This window comes from Neovison vison, chromosome 4, assembly GCF_020171115.1.
Source record: "Neovison vison isolate M4711 chromosome 4, ASM_NN_V1, whole genome shotgun sequence".
Lineage (NCBI taxonomy): Eukaryota > Metazoa > Chordata > Mammalia > Carnivora > Mustelidae > Neogale > Neogale vison.
In genome coordinates this window covers 36247819-36264553 of record NC_058094.1, presented here as the reverse complement: position 1 = coordinate 36264553, position 16735 = coordinate 36247819, and the positions used below count along the sequence as shown (strand labels likewise).

The 16735-nt window shown below is 47.4% G+C and overlaps 1 long non-coding RNA gene and 1 other non-coding gene across 2 annotated transcripts in view; both read right to left on the bottom strand.

The window, feature by feature from the left end:
* Window positions 1-16735, bottom strand: part of LOC122905538 — a 72082-nt gene that overhangs the window by 43378 nt on the left and 11969 nt on the right. The gene's annotated exons all lie outside the window — the stretch shown is intronic.
* LOC122905701 lies at window positions 2142-2248 on the bottom strand. Its single transcript, XR_006384395.1, has one exon. It is a non-coding gene; the product is annotated as a U6 spliceosomal RNA (small nuclear RNA).

Sequence of the window (16735 nt, the reverse complement as noted above, 5' to 3'; positions counted from 1 at the left end):
CTAGGAAGATGTTGCTGCGGCTGAGGTCGAAGAGGTTGCTGCCTGTGTTCTCCTCAAGGATTTTGATGGATTCCTTTCTCACATTGAGGTCCTTCATCCATTTTGAGTCTATTTTTGTGTGAGAGCCTGCTTCCGCCTCTGTCTCTGCCTACATGTGCCTCTTCGGATCACTACGTTTGTATCTTCAGGGTAAATACCCAGTAGTGCAATTGCTGGGTCATAGGGCAGTTCAATTTTCAACATTTTGAGGAACCTCCATGCTGTTTTCCAGAGTGGCCGCACCAGGAAATGGTCCAATTTCATTTTTCTGCATGTGGCTGTCCAATTTTCCCAGCACCATTTATTGAAGAGGCTGTCTTTTTTCCATTGGACATTCTTTCCTGCTTTGTCGAAGATTAGTTGACCATAGAGTTGAGGGTCTATTTCTGGGCTCTCTATTCTGTTCCATTGATCTATGTGTCTGTTTTTGTGCCAATACCATGCTGTCTTGATGATGACAGCTTTGTAATAGAGCTTGAAGTCCGGAATTGTGATGCCACCAACTTTGGCTTTCTTTTTCAATATTCCTTTGGCTATTCGAGGTCTTTTCTGGTTCCATATAAATTTTAGGATTATTTGTTCCATTTCTTTGAAAAAGATGGATGGTACTTTGATAGGAATTGCATTAAATGTGTAGATTGCTTTAGGTATCATAGACATTTTCACAATATTTATTTTTCCAATCCAGGAGCATGGAACATTTTTCCATTTCTTTGTGTCTTCCTCAATTTCTTTCATGAGTACTTTATAGTTTTCTGAGTACAGATTCTGTGCCTCTTTGGTTAGGTTTATTCCTAGGTATCTTATGGTTTTGGGTGCAATTGTAAATGGGATTGACTCCTTAATTTCTCTTTCTTCTGTCTTGTTGTTGGTGTAGAGAAATGCAACTGATTTCTGTGCATTGATTTTATATCCTGACACTTTACTGAATTCCTGTACAAGTTCTAGCAGTTTTGGAGTGGAGTCTTTTGGGTTTTCCACATATGGTATCATATCATCTGTGAAGAGTGATATTTTGACTTCTTCTTTGCCGATTTGGATGCCTTTAATTTCCTTTTGTTGTCTGATTGCTGAGGCTAGGACTTCTAGTACTATGTTGAATAGCAGTGGTGATAATGGACATCCCTGCTGTGTTCCTGACCTTAGCGGAAAAGCTTTCAGTTTTTCTCCATTGAGAATGATATTTGCGGTGGGTTTTTCATAGATGGCTTTGATGATATTGAGGTATGTGCCCTCTATCCCTACACTTTGAAGAGTTTTGATCAGGAAGGGATGCTATACTTTGTCAAATGCTTTTTCAGCATCTATTGAGAGTATCATATGGTTCTTGTTCTTTCTTTTATTGATGTGTTGTATCACATTGACTGATTTGCGGATGTTGAACCAACCTTGCAGCCCTGGGATAAATCCCACTTGGTCGTGGTGAATAATCCTTTTAATCTACTGTTGAATCCTATTGGCTAGTATTTTGGTGAGAATTTTCGCATCTGTGTTCATCAAGGATATTGGCCTATAGCTCTCTTTTTTGATGGGATCCTTGTCTGGTTTTGGGATCAAGGTGATGTTGGCCTCATAAAGTGAGTTTGGAAGTTTTCCTTCCATTTCTATTTTTTGGAACAGTTTCAGGAGAATAGGAATTAGTTCTTTAAATGTTTGGTAGAATTCCCCCGGGAAGCCGTCTGGCCCTGGGCTTTTGTTTGTTTGGAGATTTTTAATGACTGTTTCAATCTCCTTACTGGTTATGGGTCTGTTCAGGCTTTCTATTTCTTCCTGGTTCAGTTGTGGTAGTTTATATGTTTCTAGGAATGCATCCATTTCTTCCAAATTGTCAAATTTGTTGGCGTACAGTTGCTCATAGTATGTTCTTATAATAGTTTGTATTTCTTTGGTGTTAGTTGTGATCTCTCCTCTTTCATTCATGATTTTATTTATTTGGGTCCTTTCTCTTTTCTTTTTGATAAGTCTGGCCAGGGGTTTATCAATTTTATTAATTCTTTCAAAGAACCAGCTCCTACTTTCATTGATTTGTTCTATTGTTTTTTTGGTTTCTATTTCATTGATTTCTGCTCTGATCTTTATGATTTCTCTTCTCTTGCTGGGCAAAAAATATGGAACGCTTCACGAATTTGTGTGTCATCCTTGCGCAGGGGCCGTGCTAAACTTCTCTGTATCGTTCCAATTTTAGTATATGTGCTGCCGAAGCGAGCACAAGCACTTCAGTCAATATCCAGTTTAACTAGCATCAACTGCCTACCATGTAAGTGAGCCCACCATCTTGGACTCCAGATGAGCCTTCAGTAGACTCCAGCCCTGGTCACTATCTGACTACAGCTACATGAGAGATGTCAAGTGAAACCACCCAGATGATATGTCAACTCACAGAACTGTAAGAGAGAATAATAAGATTATTATTTGAAGTCCATTTAAGTTTTAGGGTGTTCTTTTTACACGGCAATAGGTAATTGAGACATCACCTGGCACCAAGGTCCAAGGTCCATAGTCTTTCCTTGACACCATCCTATGAGTATTTCTCAGCAGAGACACTATTGAAATTTGGGTGGGAGAATTTTTATTATGTAAGCTTTCCCTGCACACTGTGGGATCCTTAGCACCCTGGCCTTTGCCTGTGAATCTGATATCCCTCCTCCAATTTCATGGTGATAACTAAGAATACCTTCACAGTTTCCCAAATGACTCCTAAGAATTAACATCCCCAAGTGAGATCTCCAGGTAGACGAAACCATTTTGAAGTAGTTTAAAACTGAACTCCGCATGAATGGAAAAGAGAGGGCAGTTCTGTGAGTGGGAAAGGAGAGGAAGGGAGAGTAAGCGGGATATTGTTATCAAGTCCAAATGCAAAGGGTCTCCACAGTCCTACCTCTACACTGAGGGTGCTAGGTTTTTGGCCTTGAGCTCCCTAAGCCTTGCAAACTGTTTGGTGGTAACCATGCCCATGGGGGAAAGGGTGTGGGAGCTGCAGAACCATCAAGCATTGATCAGCAAGGGAACAGGAGAGCTCATTTATGCAACACACTTACTTTGTTGTCTACTGAAGCCAGAATGGCAATGTGCACCAGGACTATACCCCAGGCCCTTCCACCTAAGCCACATATGCTTTCTACCACTCAAGCAAGGAAACACTTGTGACTGAGTTTATTTAGATGGAAAAATGGGTAAATTTACTTTGGGCATGCAAAATACACTGTCCAAGTTAGCCTAACATGCTTGCTGGTTGTATTAGTTTGCCAGGGCTGCTGTAACCAAGAACCACAAACTGACTGACTTAACAGAAAAGGATTGTTTCACTGTTCTGGAAGCTAAAAGTTCATGATCAAGGTGTTAACAGGGTTGGTTGTTTCTGAGGGATGCAAAAGAAACTCCGTGCCATGTTCTCCTTTAGCTTCTGGGGGCTTGCTGGCTATCTTTTGCATTCCTCTGTCTTCACTTTCATATGGTGCTCTACCTGTGTGCATCTGGGTCCAAATCGCTCCTTTTTATAAAGACACCCACCTTATTGGGTTAGAGCCCACCCTGCATCAATGTAACCTCAACTTACTTCTGAAAGAACCCCATTTCCAAGGATAGTCACATTCAAGGGTTAGGTCTTCAACATAAGGATTCTGGGGAGATACAACTCAACCCATACAAGAGTCATTCCATTAACTCATATGCTTTCTGTTTCCCACATGAAATGTTACTTTGATTTCCTGTGTTCACATCCTACTTTGATTCTTGCCTTCAAACTCTCCAATGTAGTGGATTGACTTGAATAATTAACCAACATTAACCCAGACGAGCCCGGGGATCTGTCTCTTTTCCTGAGATGGCATGTTGTAGCCTGAGATCTGCTTTGGCAACTACAGAAAGTTTTTGATGGGGCCTCTAATCTGCTTCTGTGGGCACGCCTGTGAGGGCTGTGACCTAGGTGTGAGTCACATTTTGCCTTCAGAAGGATCTCAAAGAATGACATTAGCTGACTGAAGACACCTTTGAAATGCAGTCACCTGGGGGATGGGAAGCCTTCCAGCTTTAGAAGCACAACGTCTTTAAGACACACAATGGGATGAGGGAGAATATGGGAAAAGCCTGATGTCCTTGGGAGTCCGGGAGAAGTCCTCAGCCGTTTATTTATTCAGACATTCCTTCAACTTGTTCTCAGTGAGTGAGCACCCGGTATGAGCCAGGCATGGTAAAATTTAAAATCTAGTGGGGAAGAAAAGTAAACATATAAGTAATTTCTGATTGTGATAAATGATAGGAAAAAAAAAAACAGGGTGAAGTAATAAGAAAGAGCAAGGATACTGACATTTAAAGGTAGTCAAAGAGCCCCCTTAAGAGGGGTAACAATTGGGGCCTAGAGGATTCAGGCAAAGGCGCTCTGGGTGGCAGGAAGAGTCTGTGCAAAGGCCCTGAGAGGTTGGTAGACTCAGTGTGTTTAAGGAACTGAGAAGACATGGATATACAGGAGCAGAGGCAAGAGATGAGGCTGGAGAGGGGGATGTGGGGCAGGACAAGGAGATCAGATTTCACAGCAACGCTAAGCAAAGCCACTGAGGAGTTTTTAAGCAAGAGAATGGATAAGATTTGATTTCTGCGTTCCGTTTTTTTAAATCATTTTCTGTGTCCCAGATTGGCAAAGATTCAAGTTTGAAAACACATGGTGTTGGTAAAGGTGTGGGAAACAGACCATCTCCTGTCTTGCTGGTAGAGTTTTAAATTTGTATAAACCCTAAAGGGAGTGATTCGGCAATATTCATCAGAATCAAAAATGCACTACTTTGACTCGGCAACTTTGCTTCCATGAATTTACCCCTTACATATATGCTTCAAAATCAACATATACTAGATTATTTGCTGTGGCATTGTAGGGTTGCGAAAGATTGAAAAAGGCCCTAAATTTCAATAAGTGACTAAATCATAACATTAACACAGAAGGGCTTTGATGAGTGAATGTTGGTCACCCACACAATAGACTGCTTGGCAATCACAGGGACAAGGGAGCTCTTTACATACTGATGGGGGCCAGTCTCTGAGATAAACATACATTCAATTTTAAAAGGCAAAGATCATACAGTTTGAACTGATAGAACATTGTGTGTCAATTATACATCAATAACAATCATTAAAAAAAAAACATGGTATAAAGTATACATCATTTAAGAACAAGGTGTGTACAGGTGCGTTTGGGTCCTCCAGGAAAGGAAGAATTAGAACCCTAAAGAAGCAAAAGATTTGCGGCCATGGGAGAATGGAGCCAGATGGAAGCAGGGAAGGGTTCAGAAGCCACCTGGGTGCCCCCGCTGGAGGCACCGGCATGGACACTGGGGGGCGCTACATGGAGATGGGGAGAAGTCGAGTGGACAAAAGAGCAGTGGGAAAGCGGGACTGGCTCTCCAGGTGTGAAGAGGGAACCGAGAACTAGGGACAGCTAGCCAGATTTCTTGCTTGAATTCCTGATGGAGGTGCTATTTACCTAGGGGGGGCACACTTGGGGTGGAGTGTGGGAAAGAATGGAGGAAGTGGTCTGGGGCATACTGAGTCTGAAGTGCCAGGGACCCTCTAAGTGGAGGTGTTACACGGGAGCCAAGGTTGTGAGTTTCGGGTTTTGACTTCCTGCTTGATCATTCCACCCCCCACCCCCCACCCCCGCAGAATGCTGCCACTATCTGTAAAGGACAGCTGGCTGTTTTCAGGTGACAAGAGGAGGCAAGAGCATTCCTGGGAAGGGAGCAGGGAAGAAGCTCTCCAGGTGGTAACGTAAAGGACAGATCAGAGGGAGGTAAGATGGAGCCAACCAGCAAGTTACTGCTGGAATAAAGGAGCTGAACAAACTTAGGGCCGATGGGGATGGAGAAGAGGGGACAACTTGGATGTGGATGGGATGTGGGGGTGGGGAGGGAGATGAGCAGAGAAGAACTCCCAGCCTTCTGGCTCGATTAGGGGACTGCAGGAGTGGTAGGGCCATTTCCTGAAAGCAAATGTGGGAGGAGGCAGGGGGAGGCGATCCTTAATTAACCTGAGCTTGACTCGGTTCCCAGAGACCCAGCTGTGTGCAGAGAGGACTTTTCTCACAGCCTGTGTCTTGCCACACCACCCAGCAGCCCTGTCCCGGGAGCTTCCGGAAGTTCTTACTCTAGCACCACTAACTTTGATTCCTTCTTCCCATGGCTCCCACATCAGATCCAACAACGAAACCTAAAAATCCTGCCATCGAACCATCTCACCACTGTCCTCACCTTTCTATTCCCACTGGGGCTTCAAGTGGCGGGAGGTGGCCAGAGCCTCTCTGGAGCTCTGAGACCTGTTTCTCGCTCACAGGAGGCATCTCGCTGCAGTTGAGGGTGCTGAGCAGAAGATGGTTCTGGAACAACCTGCAGGTTGAATCGGTAACCGTTATTGAGAACTTTCCCCAGAATAATATGGCCATGAGCCACCATCTCATAGATGATGCTAGCTAAGTCCAAGGTTAGAATTCAGTAGAATTTCCTCTGAAGCTTTGGAACTGGGAAAGTCCTTTGACAAGTGGCTGACCAACGTGCAGAGGGCCGTCCACCCCAGCAAAAGCCTGACTACCACTGATTTTATTTATTTATTTGTCAGAGACAGAGGGAGAGAAAGCGAGCGAGCACAGGCAGACAAAGAGGCAGGCAGAGGCAGAGGGAGAAGCAGGCTCCCTGCCGAGCAAGGAGCCCGATGTGGGACTCGATCCCAGGACCCTGGGATCATGACCCGAGCCGAAGGCAGCTGCTTAACCACACAGAAAGTACAACATGGTGAGGCCTTGGCTCTGGAGGGCCTGCTGCCCTCTGTGGGTCACAGCCAGCCAACAGGTGCTGTACCTTCTGGCCCCCGCCCCCGCCAGAAGTTAGGGATTGTGTGAGATCTGCACCAAGTTGACCAGGTACATATCAGGAGGCCAGTGAGGAGAAGCGAGGGGGGTGTGTGGGAGGAACACCCACATACTGTGTGGTCCAGCGGGGATAACTCAGGAAGGGAACAGAGCACTTGTTTGGGAGTTTGGAGTCCGTTGGACCCAGTTTCCTGTTATGGCTGGGCCACTTAAGAGTTGTGTGTCTGTGGAAAGGTCACACTACTTCTCCCCAAGTGCCACGTTTCTGAGCTGTCAAATGACAACTGGGACCAGATGCTTCAGATGCTTTCTAGTAAAAAAAGAGTTAGAAGAACCAAACCTCCAGAGTCTCAGTGATCCAAGGCTATACTCCGACCACTAAACATTTTTCGGGGATCCTAGGCCACATGGAAGTAGAAACACTCTCCCTGGGATGGAGGTCACGTTTTGGTGACCTGAGGCTTGAGGGGGAAATCTTTTCCCTTCCAGCTCACCCTGTCTGGGTCCACTTGCCTCCCTCATATAGTTACAAAGTAGAAGGTGCAAGTGTGTGTTGCGGGGGTGGGCAAGGGGGGTGTGGGGGGGTGGGAGGGCATGCTCATGTGTGGTGGCAGTGTAGGGGGCAGTCAGGGAGAGAAGCTCCTTCACCCCCCACCCTAGGAGACAGAGATGGGAATGATGAAGTTCTAGAGCCTAGGTGAGGTTCGATGGGGTGAGATCCGGAGCCGATGACCAAGAAAGAATTCTTGAGACATCTTTGGTGCAAAATGGTGGTTTATTAAAGCATGGGGACAGGACCCAGTGGGCAGAAAGAGCTACTGCCCCGGGTTGTGAGGAATGGCAGGCTTTGTACCCTGCAGTTGGGGGAAGGTGAGGGAAAGGGAGGTTTCAATGGAGCTTTCATATGCTAAAGGAAGCCTACAAGGTGCGGGGACACCGAGGCCCTGCGGCTTGATCAATGTTGTCTTTTGGCAAGCCATTAACATCAAGACAGTTGGGAGACTCCTGTCTTGCAGGATTGTGATCTCTGCAAATTAACTATTTGTTTCTCGTTTATGGCGGTCAGGGGTGCCTGAGGAATGTCACACATATTACGAGGGGAGCGGTGGAGAGGGGGGTGCAAGGTGCCAGCTTTTGCTTTGTCCTCAGTCAGCCTCCTGCTCCCTGGTCAGGAAGGCAGCTCATCCCCCAGGGGTGGGGCCCTGGGGGTGGCCTGGGCGCAGTGCCCTTCCCACTCCTCCAGCCTACTCTCTGCCTTCATCTCTGACTTTCAACCAGTGGAGGAGCGACTCAGGAAAGGACCGGATGAGCAAGGAATATCTGCCTGTCTGGGGCCACAGGCAGCTTCTGCAGCAGCCACGGGACTCTGGCCAGTCATCAGTGAGTTTCCGACCCCCTACTGCACCCATCAGGGTCATCTATGAGATTCACCCCGGTCTAGACCCCCAGGGTTGCAGACCATACTGGCTGACCTCATTCCGGCACAGCCATGGGCCCAGCCTAGGCTCACTCCCCTTGTTTCTTCAGATTCAACACCTGCCTGTCACCCGTGCAACTTTTTCAGTGGCAATACTTGATTTTGGTACCCACAGACTCGGTCTTTCTAACTAACCATTCTGGTTCCTTGATTTCATCCCCTCACAGACACCGAAACTTCCCCTCGTTAAGAATCGCAGAGCCGGGGCGCCTGGGAGGCTCAGTGGGTTAAACCTCTGCCTTGGGCTCAGGTCATGATCTCAGCGTCCTGGGATGGAGCGGGCATCGGGCTCTTTGCTCAGCGGGGAGCCTGCTTCTCCCTCTCCCTCTGCCTGCCTCTCTGCCTACCTGTGATCTCTCTCTCCGTCAAATAAATAAATAAAATCTTAAAAAAAAGGAAAAAAAAGAATCGCAGAGCCTCTTCTACCTCTTCTTCGACCTCCTCCTCACTTCGCGCCTTTGCTCATTTCTTCCAGAACCACAATGCCCACCTCTGCTCAACCGAACCAGGACCCAGAGTCACTGATCTTACTGCCTTCCAAGTGGCCCTCACCATCCTCAACTTCTCCAGTTCCCGCATCTCTAGCCCAGGTTCCGTGGCCAGTCACAACTCCGTGTTGTCACACACACACCTGTGCCCTCCCTCTTCTCTTGCGCTGCGGTCCTCACACAATGGCCGTCCCGGTGGGACTCAGCCTTCTGTCAACTCCCCACCTGTCCCACCCCCAGACCCCCTCCAACAACATTGAACATGAACAGCAAAAAAGATTGTAAGTCGGCTGATTGGTGTCACTTCAAATGTGAGGGAGTCTTTAGTGCTCCCTGAAAACGCAGCCTTGTCCCTCAGTGCAGGCGTTCCCTCATGCTCCAGTACCCAGCATCTCCATCTCAGTTAGTGACATTGCTTTGGAGATCACTTGGGAAATAGTGAAATTAGAAAAGAATTTTAAGAGACTCCCATCATCGTATCTCTCTTAGTTTGCTACCACAACAAGATACCGCAGACTGGGGGCCTTAAAGAATGGACGTTTCTTTTTCCCACAGTTGTGGAGGCTGCAAGTCTGAGATCAAGGTGTTGGCAGGTTTGGTTTCTCCTGAGGCTTTTCTCCTTGGCTTGTAGACAGCCGCCTTCTCATTGCATCCTTACACCGTCTTCTCTGTGTGCACCCACTCCCGGGGTCTCTTCCTCTTCTTGTAGGGACATCAGTCACACTGGATTAGGGCCCACTCAAGTGGGGCAGAGCCCACCCCCTTCTGGGCACACAGGCTTAGCAGCCTGAGCTCCTCCCAGGATGCCTTAAGCCCCCCAGGAAAGGTTTTAGGGCCCGAGCAAACCCTCCCTCACCCCTGGCAGTAGGGCTCATACTTGAAAACAGATCTGGCGTTTCAGTCACTTCCCGAAATGCCAGCGAAGCACAAAGAAACAATGGGATTCCAGAAAGGTCAAATGGTTTGCGATCCAATGTTTCCTTTGTGTTTGGCGGTGGAGGGGCTGTGGCCATCCCTTCCCCCAGGGTCTTCCTGAGGTGGGTCTGGGAGGTGGCTGGTGTGCTTGTCTCTCCACCAGGTCTCCGCCCGCAGCTTCTGTTCCACAGGCCTGGCCAGGAAGGCGGCACCCCAACACGTTAGGCCCAAACAGGACAGGAGAACGGGGACTACCACAGAAATGCACTGATAATCGCTTTAGGCACGTTACGTCAAACTAAGTCCAAGTAACACAGAGCTCTTAAACTGGGGAGAGCAATGGGTCTAGAGAAGAAAACAACTTCTATGGACTCTTCTATAAATTTTTCTAAACTTCCCCTGGTTTTCGACTTCGTGCTGGTGTTTGGAGAGGAGGGGAGGGGGAGCGACAGAGGACTAGAGGATGGGGGCGTATTTTATTTCCTAAAGATTTTATTTCCCGTCTTCTTAAGGAGGGAAGGAGTCTAGGAGGAAGTTTGTTCCTCAGACTTAGAGACACGCCCTGCTCCTGATCAAATCACCTTGAAGCCCTAACCGAGAAGAGTGATGATCAATTAAAATGCAGAGAAACAGCGGCAGTGACTGGCATGTTTGAAAATTAAGGGGACACAGATTGTCAAAGAGCATTTTCTTTTGGGCCTGAGGTTGCTTCTCGTCCTTCAGGAAGCCTCGAAGAATCAATCACTTCTGTTTTTCTGAAGAGACAGGGATTCCAGATTTTTCTTACTGACTCATTCTTCATTATGATGAAGGTGTTTCTCTTCACCCAGAAAATCTCTCCAGCTGCAGCTCCGTGTCAACATAAATTTGCTTTAGACAGTTTTCTGTCTCCTGGGTTAGCCTTTCTTAGTTAGATTTTGATTATTTTCCTTTTGTTTTCTCTACTTGTTTATCATCATAATGCTTTCTTCACATCATTTCTCTTAGCCCTCTCTTCTTCTTCCTCCTGTTTTCTGTTTCTGACTTCGTAGTCAGAGCACCAGATGCAGTGGGTATTAAATAAATGTTTCATGTTAATAAATGTTACATCACTTGCTGTGCACTAACAGCTCACAGTTTCTGAGCATTTACCACAGGCCAGCTCTGGACCAAGCTCCTAGAGGCCTGTCCTGCTGAATTCTCAGATTTCCCCTGAAAAAAAAAAAGGGGACTAGGACAAGTGGGAGGCAAGCCAGATCCTAGGGCACAAAACTTAAGGAGGCGCTCACTCTTGGGGTCCTGGAAGTGCAGGACAGCCCCTGCCCCAGCCCATCTCGACCTTAACATAGAAGGAAATGGGCAGAGGGTAGGGCAGTTACCCAAGGTCACCAAGCTAGAGAATAAAGAAAATTTGAACACAGGTCTACCTAAATCCTTTTTTTTAAAGATTTTATTGATTTGTCAGAGAGAGAGCATGTGCACAAACAGGGGGACCAGCAGGCAGAGGGAGAAGCAGGCTCCCCATTGAACAAGGAGACCCTTATGGGACTCGATCCCAGGACCATGGGATCATGACCTGAGCTGAAGGCAGACGCTTAACAACTGAGCCACCCAGGTGTCCCTAGAACCCCAGCTCTTAAGAATTACCATTAATATGTACCCAGAGCATCCAGGTAGCTTTAAATGTCACCTTTCTTTGTATGTGTGTGTTTTAAATTTAAAAATTTTACTTTTCAGTTTGAAATAATTTATACTTGCTAAAGGTCACCATTCTTCAATATGAAGAGATAGCCAAGCATCTTCAGACTTTTGAGGAAAGCCTGTCACCCAAATACCAGAGATCTAATGAAGCAAACAGATAAACAAATGCAGAAAATCCCAAAGCCAAAACAATGCAGAAAGCAGAAGGTAGCTTCAAACTGAAATTTATAAACTTGAAGAGTGAGAAGATGTTGCATCTGTGAATTGGGAACGGGGTAAAAAAGAAACTGAGACCAGGAAAACACTTGTAGAAATTAAGACGTTTATAGCAGAAATGAATGTTTCAATAGAACTGAATAGTAAGGTTAAAGAAGTCTCCTAGCAAATAGAGCAAGACAAAGAAAGGAGAGAAAACCAGAGAATCAACGCAAGAAGTCCAACACCAAGTTTATAGGCATTCCAGAAAGAATGAAGAACAAAAAATGGAGAGGAGGAACTTATTTAAAAAGACACAAGAAAATGTGGACCAAGTGCCCAGAGCACTGAGTAAAAAATAGACCAATTATGGTAAAATCTGACAACACCAGGGATAAAGAGATGATCATAAAAACTTCCAGAGGAAATAGAAAAACTTAGAAATCAGAATGGCATTCAGATTTCTTGCCAATACTGTTGGAAACCAGAAGTCCATGGAGCAATGTTTTTATAATGCTGAAGGAAAATGAATTCCAAGCTGTCAGTTGAATGTAAGGATAATCCAGGGACATTTTTTCAGATTGGCAAAATCTCAATGATTCCATAGACCATTTTTCGAGAATCTACTAAAGGATGTACTTCAGCAAAACACAGGAGTAAACCAACAAAAGATGTCCAAGGAAACTTCTAGTCCATGCTATCACGTAGAAGGTAATACAGGTCAGAAGGTCTGGAGAGCTCTCAGCTCAGAGAGGTGCCACATGATGGAGGATACTGGACACAAGCATTCCTGTCATAACAAGAACAAATTACCTGATGGCCTTTTCATGTGCTGGCCTACCCGGCGAAGAGTTTAACAAGAAGTCAGAGGACTTAGTGAAAGGCTCCTGAAAATCTGAGCAAATGTACCAAGATGATTAACTCCAGGAAAAACAAAATATTGCACATGAAAGGAAATGTAATTAGAGCAGACTCTGAGGCTTAGCTAGGAACAGCAGTTAACAGTACTTACTGAGGCATATCAACATAAATTCTGAGTAGGAATGAATCCAAAAGAGGTGAAATGCCATGTTGGAGAAAGGTTGTGAATGTGTGCAAGTATGTATAAAATGTAAAAATTAAATTCTTTTCAGCTATTGTAGGAAGTTAATATATGTCTAAAATGGTGGTGGGTAGAGGAGGAGTCAAGAAACATATTTCTTGGGGCGCCTGGGTGGCTCAGTGGGTTAAGCCTCTGCCTTTGGCTCGGGTCATGATCTCAGGATCCTGGGATCAAGCCGCATCGGGCTCTCTGCTCAGCTGGGAGCCTGCTTCCCCCTCTCTCTCTGCCTGCCTCTCTGCCTGCTTGTGATCTCTGTCAAATAAATGAAGAAAAAGAAAAAGAAAAAAGAAACATATTTCTTAAAACCATGAAGGAAGGGATACCTGGGTGGCTCAGTTGGTTAAGCTGCTGCCTTCGGCTCAGGTCATGATCCTAGGGTCCTGGGATCGAGTCCCGCATCGGGCTCCTTGCTCGGCAGGGAGCCTTCTTCTCTCACTGCCTCTGCCTGTCTCTCTGCCTGCTTGTGTGTACTCTCTCTCTCTCTGGCAAATAAATAAAATCTTTAAAAAGAAAAAAAAAAAAAAAACCATGGAGGAAAATAACAGAAAATGTCTAAAAGAGTTGAAAATGCCTGTCTCTGAGAAGTGGGACTTGCAGGGAGCAGGCAGCAACAGGATGGAGTAAGGGAGACTCTGCTGATTATTATAAGCCTCGGGATGCCTTTGATGCTTCAATAAGGTATGTTTATTACCTTGACCGAAATTAACATTAGAAAGTAATTTTAGTATCAGCTTATTTACTTGCCTTTCCTTCTTCCTGTTAAAACTAGAAACAGAGTGGGAAAAAATATTGCCTCTTTGGGCCTTTTTGCTCTTTGAACAGAATATACTGTCTCACTCCTTCCTCTTCTCTCTTATTATGAAACAGAGCAGCAGTTTTAATCACCCCAAAGAGCACATAATCCTCAACCCAATATTTGACTTTGAAATTAATTTCACAGCTCTATTTGACTACACGGAGGTCATAAATTACATTCTGGGAAGCGAGCTTGTGAGGTATGTAAAAGCTGTCTACCTTTGCCACCGGCCCTTCCTCTGGAGTAGAGGTCTGCCTCACGGCCTGTCTGATGGCAAGTCCCCATTACAGGACCCCAGTCCCTCCGACTCACGGTGCCATCACTGGCGTTCCCACTCCTCGCCTGGAACTGACTCTCAAAGTACGAGATCTGAGCTTTCCAAACATTAGTGGATCACTAACTCAATCGGTGTTTCTTAAGTATTTCAAGATGCTCAGTGCTGTCTTAGCCCTCTGGGGGAGAAGCAATACCAGAAGTGGTCCTTGCCCCAAGGAACTTAAAATCCAGTTGAGAGAGGGGACCCCAAGACAAAAAAAACCATCGTGAACAAAGCAGTGTTAAGAGTATCCATGAGATGCAAGAGGACATGCTGTGTGTGTCCCCAGCAGGAGAGACCAGAGACGGTGGGAATGGCCAGAGCAGGCTCTGGGGGTGGGAGGTGGAACTTGGCCTGTGTGCTCAGAGGTCACGACTTGCTCCTGGACGCCCGGGACTCGGCACCTCTCCCCCCAAAACTGAATCACGCTTTCCTCTGGCCAACGCTGGATCATGGCTCTGCTTCTGGTATTGCAATCATCCCTCGGCTAGACAACTTGTAACTAATTGTCTACCCCAGGAAGCTGGGAGTTCCACCAGCTCAGGGCTGTGTACTTGGGCAGCCAAACCCCCAAGGGCTCAAGGCCCAGGGGCTCAAAAATATCGTCGGAAAGAGTAAATATGCTTCGCTGCAGGAAGAAGAATGATCACTAGGGCACAGTGTGTGACGTTGCTAGTATTTCTCCCCAGCCCCCTCCATGGTCTCCCTTTCCTGTCCTGTCTGCACGTGGGGACGTGAGAAGGCTGGTGGGGGAGGGTCAGAGAGCCAGAGGCCACGCGGAGTTCTGCAGGGAGCTCCGGCTGTGTCTGGCCCCGCGAGGACTCCCAGGGAATTCGCACGCCATCCCTCCCAGGCCCAGCAACTTCAGATCCACCCCGTGAAGGCCCAGGAGGTTGAAGTTTCTCCCTCGATTTCTCAAGAACGCAAAGCAAACCGGCAGGCAAGCGGCTCTGTGGGAGGCCAGGGTTGACTGATGGCCCTAGATCTGCAGGTCTGGGGTCACCTGAGTCCCTGTTGTGAGCCTGCAGACAGCAGGGAGAAGAGACAGAAGGGGCGAGTGGGGCAGAGGTAGCTGGCAGCCCCCGGACCCCCCGGGAGACCCCACCAGGCAGAGCCTGGCTCCAGGCTGCCTTAGACTCTTGTATCAGTGAACTTCAGCCCCTTTATTTGTCATGGGGCCCTAATAATGCCTCCTTCACGGGCTGTCCCCCAGGCTGGGCGGAGACCATGCACAAACGTAGACAACGCTGTTGTCCCACTGCTCGCTGGACTGCCGGCTCTCCCAGGTGGGAGACGCAGAGCACAGCAGCAGCCTGAAAAATGACTGGAGTTCGAACCATGACTTGCATTTTTTAAGAATTCTCTTTTTCTCTTGACCCAATTAAAAAAAAAAAAAAAGGCTCTTTGCTCCTTTTCCTCTTGGGCCCGGGGGCTGTGCTAGTTGGCCCAGCTGCAGGTAGACTGTGTCCGTCAGAGTGTGCAGGAGGCGCCCTCTGAGCAGTCCCAGGGGGCAGTGCTATGCCAAGGTCAGGGCAAAAGTCAGACTTCCTGGCCTGTGCCCAGCGGGCCTCTCAGGTCACTGGTGCAGAGAGGGAGGGACAGAGCCCACCCGGATGGACAGCCCTTCCCCTTCATTTGCTTCAGGTGCCCTTCCTGAACAACCTTGGCCATCCTGCAACCTGAGATGCTCTTAGAAGGTGTTCATGCCCAGATCTCACCTCTCCCCAGGATTCTGACTCCACTCCTCTGAGATGGGGGCCAGTCATTGGTATCGTTATAAAGTTTCCCTCCTGATAGTACAGCACGGCCAGGGTTGAGATGCTCCGGCTTAATGGGACTTGGCTGCTGAGTTCACCCCTTCTGGAAAAGTCATCCTTGGACAAGTCATTCTGTACCCAAGAGGAACGTGTGCTCGGGAGGCAGGTGACCCAGGTTTACATCCTAATTCTGCCACTCCTGGCTGTGTGTGACCTTGGGCACGTCATCTAGCATGCCCGGACCTTGGACCTCAGTTTCTTCATCTGTACAATGGAAGAGCCAATGATGGTCCCTCTCTCCCTGTACTGGAGTGAGTGCTGTGAGGTCAGGCCAGGAAGTGGTTGGCATAGTCTTTGATGAGTCAGTACTGGTAATTACAATTAATGCTAATTATTATTTCTTGGAGAAAAGACTCCTATCATCCACCCAGTCTTGCAAGTGGAGAAAGCCCTGGGATTATTCGAGGCCTTCATCTAATGGAGTCTGTGGGTCACAGTGCTGCCCAGGGCCATCTCCTTCCTCCCCATTCCACCCTAAAGTCCCAGGGCCATCACCCCAGATCTTTTTGTCAACGAGGGTGGGAATATAGTTCTCTAACACACTGTTGCCAAAGCAGTTTGCAGGTGCTATCTCATTTAACCCCGCCCCTCCCTCACCATAGTTCCATAGCTCCTGCTCTGCCTGAGCCATAGCCAGAGCCATGTTGCCAGGCACAGTGGGGGCAGACAAGCCACAAATGTAGGCAAGAGGGGTCCCAGCTCTGGCCTTGTGAGGCATCAGTCTCAGACGTGGGCAGGTGCTGCCCAGTCTCTCCTCCAACCCTGAGCCCCCATGCTGCCAATGGGCTTAGTGAAGCAGCTCTCGTTTTCTCTCCAGAGCAGGGTACTGTGCCCCCTGCCACCTGTCCTCCTCCCCAGTGGGGGGTAACAGGGGACAGGAAGCACTGAGGATCTAGGTGTAGGCGCGGGGGAGGTAAGCCGGTGTCTGGGCTGGCGGGCTGTGCACAAGTCCTGTCATTACTCCAAAGACAAAGGGAAGCCACTGAGGACGCTGGCCGTAGGGATCCGTGACCAGATTTATGTTTTGTGCTGGCTTCATTCCATCTTCTAATCCTTTTAT